Consider the following 6,000-nt stretch of genomic DNA (forward strand, 5'->3'; position numbering starts at 1 on the left):
TGTCTTGAATTCGCCCAGACATAGATGAAAATTTATGCTCTTTCTAATAAACTCAATTTTAAAAAATTGTTTTGAATTCGCCGTCTAAAATTGCCCCTGACTACAAAGGCGAAAAGGTCGAAAATTAAACGGGGCGAATATGTCCCTTTATACAGTATATCCTTGTATAAATGCTACAATGCAGTGAATAACACATTTGATATTGCAACAAAACTGATCAAAGGCGGAAATTGTTGCTTATCTATAGGGAAAATCCCACACAACACGTATGTAGGTAACTCAGCGTAATAATATTAACCAACTCAGCAGAGGTCGAATTTAATGAAGTAATTTATTGCATGTAGGTATACAAGAGAAGAAAGATTTACATAAAAGAAAATAGATGACTTCGTTTTATGCATACTAGTAGTTGTAATGTTGTATTTCCAATATCTACAAATTCTGATATTTAAAAGAAATAACTACTGTATTTTATTACTATAATTTACCAAAAACATCATACATACACTTGTAAAAAAAGTAATGCGGGCATAGACAAAAAACGTTACAATTTTGTATAATAATTACATGTAAGCTTGAAACAGCAAAGAGTTAATTAACAATTTTTTATACTAAATTATTATCAGCTATTAGCTATACTACTTTTTTATACTAAATTATAATTAACTGAGCTATTTCAGAGTTAAGTCTTTCATATAATAACACCGAAAACTTACATTGATGATAAATATTTGATAGAAAATGTGTTTAACCACTTTCATTTTGTCAACTGTCATTTCCGGTCCTCACCGGAAGGGTTCGAACAAATCAAATTGTTTAAAAGTTGAACTGTTTTACTTAAACAGTTTTTGTGAAATTGATCAGTAATAAAGAAGTGTTCTTTAATGGTCAAGAAATACTTTACTTTTCACTGAGCACTTCCGTTTGTCCTTTTCCTTTCCCGAGACAAAAAAACGTTACTCCACGAGATCTCAAAAACAGTATATTTCAACAACCAATTTTTGTGGGATGATAGCCCTATGCAAGTTCATGTGTTTATACTATTTTGTTTGATTCTTCGTAACTCCCAGTCGTCACCGGAAGCACTTCAAAAATATTTTTTTCTCTTTTCTTTCTTTTTAAACATTTAATGAATATATGAGTATAAAATCTATATATGTCATCTATACAATGTTAAGTAAGCAAACAAATTCTACTTCCGGTGAGATATCTCAAATATATTATGTAGCTTTCCTTTTCACCGATTTGATACCCGCGAGATTTTAGTCATTGTAAGTGACTGATACACGAAACTTTTATGAATGATAGACATTTGATTAAAAATGTGTTTGACGAGTTTTATTTATAAATAAGTCGCATGTTGACATTAATAAGTCGCATGTCGACATAAATATGTTGCATGTCTACATAATTATCTCGCATGTCAACATATTTATGTCGCATGTTGTCATAATTATGTTGCATCTTGCATCTATGATGTCAGAGTATGGCATTAGTAAGTCATTTTATCCACACATAAGTCTGGCTTTCTTTAGAGATTTGTAACTTGCATGTCAACATAATTATCTTGCATGTAGTCATAATAACCTTGCATGTAGACATTATTTATCTTGCATATAGGGGCAGAAATATGCCACTATAAATCTAGAATATTGTTTCGACACTCAAGTTTCACTGGGATTGGTTGGTTTTGTTTGAAGGGAGGGGAGTGGGGTTTCTATTTAGAGGAAATTATTTTACCGATCTTAAATATCAATAGATTGAAATCTTATTTTTATCAAATCGATACTTATAAGGGATTATTTTTTAAATACTTTTGTACGTTGGTATTTTGTTAAAAATAAGTTAACACCGACAATCATACATGTATCATATGTAAGGATCAAGTATTTTGAAAACTTTAGCACAAATGTGCCCTTAGCACCGGCGCTATAATTTAGCACTGTGTTTTAAGAAAATACTTAACATTATCTAAACACTGTCCTTCATGCGGCATTCAAAATTAAATAATCCCATTAGCAAGTAACGGCAAGTAACGGCTCCTCATCACGTACTGGTCTGCACATTCCTCGTATCCGATTCCACATATCCTGTCGCACGGCAGTGTCTCGGATGCAGAACAGAATGCAGTTAGCAAACGCCTGCGCACTGTCTCCAAAGCTTTGGATATGAAGGAGAACCATATCGAAGGTACCTGGAGAGTTGTTGAAACTTTTGCTGAGAATAATATCGGAGGTACCTGGAGAGTTGTTGAAACTTTTGCTGATGGCGTACAAAAATCGGATAGTTCCTGCTGCGCGGAGAATGATGATGACGAAGAAGATCATAATATACAACTCGTCCTCCTCCCTCAGGTAATGGTGGCTTCGATCTCTAAAGCGCAAACGCTATGAAGGAAAAAAGTTATTTATCATTAAATGTATAAGAATGAAATCTGTATCAATAATACAAAGTTTGTTACGTTTTAATCCTAAAATATATTTCAATTTAAAAAATAAAATCTGTATCATTAATACAAAGTTGAGTTCAATATTTTGCCGCTTTTTTATGATGATAATTTAAACTCCTCTTCAACGAATACTGTGAATTCTATTTATCATGATCTCTTCATGTTTATTCAATATTACACTACAGTTAATAAGTGGAAAAGAAGGAAAATCTGGCAGAATTCTATTAATTGATACGGATGACAAATTTTACAAGTACCCTTTTCCACATGTAAATCTTCATCATTATATAAAATGCCATTGTCAGAAAATAGGTAAGGATTTCCCAGCCTTTTCCGGTCAATGTCTTCCATAGAAAAACTTTGGGTTTGTGTAGACACCCTTTAATCCAGCACCATGGCCCCGTGCTGGTGAGAAAGTCTTCTCCGAGAGCGTCGTATGATAGAGCTAGGAATGTTATACCCACTATGGACAGAGCAACAACATTAAAAGTTAACGTAGCATTTTCAAATCACATGCGTTGTAAAGACTAACTACATAGGATTCATAGTCATGCGTTGAGTTAGATGAGGCCTGGGGTTTCCGGACCCCACCCACCACCTGGAAAATAAATCATAAAATTAACATATTTCTAGGTCTATTTTTGCGAAATATTAACGAAGTAAAAGCCATAATTTGTAAATGAATAACAACGATTGACTATGCATATTCATTCAGGTTGATTTACGCATTAGCGCGGGAATAATAATTCAGAGAAGCAGCATGGGGATCGAAGTTTGTTTACCATAGGCGTCGGAACCGGGGAGGGGAGGGGGGGGGGGGGGCTGGGGGGGGGGGGGGCTTAGCCTCCCACTTTTTTTTGCAAAGTTAGACCTAACCATTAGGCTCATAGCACCATAGAGGGTTCAGCCCCCCACCCCAACTTTTTATCGTAGCAAACGTATTTGTTTCCAAATTAAACTTGAAAAGATGGGAATATTGAGAAATTGGAGTCATAGGTATACTTGCCCCCCCCCCCCCCCTCACGGATTAGGAATTTCACGATTTGGGAAAAAAATTTGGGTAGGTCAAGATTTTTTTGGAACTATAGGTTTACCCCCCCCCCCCCCCCCCGCCCGGATCAGGATGTTTATGATTTTGGGAATTAGGTTTTTTTTTTTGCTTGTCAAGATTTCCGAGGATTAGTATAATAGCCCCCCCCCCCACTTTCAATTTGCTTCCGACGCCACTGATTTACAATTGTTTGAATTCATATAAACAGGTTTTGTGCTGTAAACAGAAAAATATCAGATATTGTCATCTGCATTTTTTGAGGATGGCTGTATATGGGTGTCGATGACAATCGATGAGAGCTTCTTTGCATTTGACCGTTATTTTCATACCAATCAGAAAAAAGAACGTCAAAATTACCCCTTCTGGGGCCCCTCGACTCAAAACATCTACAACTAATAATTTTTAAAAAAAGTATTCAGGTGAAAGCAGTACAAGTTTTATCATCTTCAGACTATGAATATCGTACCACACACATGAGCCTCTTTTTGTTTCTGAGTAAACAAACAAAATATAATCTATTTCGGTTAAACTCGGTGAATTAGAATAAAATTATTTCCTTTTGCGGAAACGCAAATATGAGTAAGGGGTGGGGCTTAAGGTTTTGTATGTAATTCGTGTTCGATATGTATTCATTCTGGCGTTCAAACTTTACACGGGAAAGTTTAAAGTGTATGGTTGTGGTAATCAGTACTTGATAAGGTTCTTATATAGTATACCGGTATAATGGTAATACTCTTGCGCATATAATTATGACAAGCTGCTTGTCAAATGAAAACTTCAGAAGTTTTAAGATATGGTTGATGTTGAATATTGCAGAATATTTATGTTAAATATTGCAGATTCTTTCTGAGTGACTCTCTGTAATGCAAGAACGCAAATGCAAAAATTAAATTTTTTTTTGTTTTTTTTTGTTTTGGTGCTTACTGTTCTAGTTAAGTGCAAGTACAAACAAACAAAGAAAACACATCGCTGTATGTGTGACCTACCTGTCTAGCTTATAGTTCAACATGAAGTTTAACTCCTTTCTAACACGTGTACACAGCTCAAAGTGATCTCAAATATAGACTCTCACATTTTCTGTTAAACAATTTCTTTTTTTTTTCTTCTAACTGCTTACATTTTTGTTTTCGCATCTTGTGTACGTTCTAAAATTAGCTTGTCACATCACGTGATAATGAATTTTTCAAAGTTAGGCAATTACTAACCGACCCGATCAATAAATAAATAAGAATTAACATTCGATACTTGTAAATGCATTTGATTTAAACTGTATAATTTGAAAAAAGGTTATAACTTTTGTAGCTTAATGGAAAGACGCAAACCTTTTTTGTCTCTTTTAAAATTTTTATTCAGAACGGCATAATGATCTTTAACGAAAGCAGGCATTAGACCACCTCCCCTGGCAAATATAATTATCCCTTGTCAAATCGTAAATGTTTTTACGATCTGCGCTTAACAATATATATACAACACAAACTTCAATAATCTTTCATATACTTTTGTCACCACTCAATTAAACAAACTTACGTGGTACTCCCCACGAAACAAAATGGTAAATCACTCTGTTGCGGAAACTGGACCACTCTCGCTGAGTGAGTAAGGTCATGAGAATGTGGACCATGATGATAGACGTCCAGAAAAAAGAAGACAAGGATGAAAACGTCGTTACGAAGCTTTGTACATCACAAACAGCATCTGTCGTGACATTTTGCATTTGACGATTAAAGAGATATTCCGTCTCATTTTTGATGACGTAAATGTACACGTAGCGCAATGCTCCAACAAGGTTTCCCACCGCAGTCATTTAGTCCGCAATAGTCAAGTACACCAGAAGCCGCCTCGTCTGGTTTCTGGCCACTGTGACTAGAGAGTAAGTAATGAAAATAACCACTGCACCAACAATGGACAGTGAACTACTCACAAATGTACAGATAAGCACTGATGGTGGCAGTTGGCTAGTAGGGGTCGTAGAGTTAGTAGAGTTAGAACTATTTGAAAACATGTTTGTAAAATGTAGTTTACTTTCGGTTTTCAGTCTTCCGTATAAAACTTAAGTGTCTGCACAAGGTGTCCCTACAACAAGTACACAGTCCGAATACTAGGGTTATGTTCAAAGGTTTACGTGCAATTAGCGCAGCATACAAATAAATATTTGAATAGTGAGAAAATACATAATGCATTTTGTACATTTAAAAAAAAAATGTTGTATCATAAAAAAGCAATTAAACAAACGTCTACAACATTTATTTGAGGGCCATTGCAGATTATATAACAGAAGAAAGGAATTTAAATATTATATAGATATTCCTCTTAACGTGCAGAATTCGTTATTAATAAACTAAAGCCACTTTAAAATGGGGTTGTAAAAATGCTTCCTTATAAATATTATAAATACTTAAGTAAATGTTTTGTCGAACGATTTACTATCATAAAAAGTTATGCGTTTATGGCAACGTTATTTTTTAACAACAATCACATTTTCTCCACACTTACACGCCAT

At 34.7% G+C, this 6,000-nt stretch overlaps 1 pseudogene; it reads right to left on the bottom strand.

The window, feature by feature from the left end:
* Positions 1–314: 314 nt before the first annotated feature.
* Positions 315–6,000, bottom strand: LOC128187556 (G-protein coupled receptor 157-like; annotated as a pseudogene).

This window comes from Crassostrea angulata, chromosome 6 (genome assembly GCF_025612915.1).
Source record: "Crassostrea angulata isolate pt1a10 chromosome 6, ASM2561291v2, whole genome shotgun sequence".
Classification (NCBI taxonomy): Eukaryota; Metazoa; Mollusca; class Bivalvia; order Ostreida; family Ostreidae; genus Magallana; species Magallana angulata.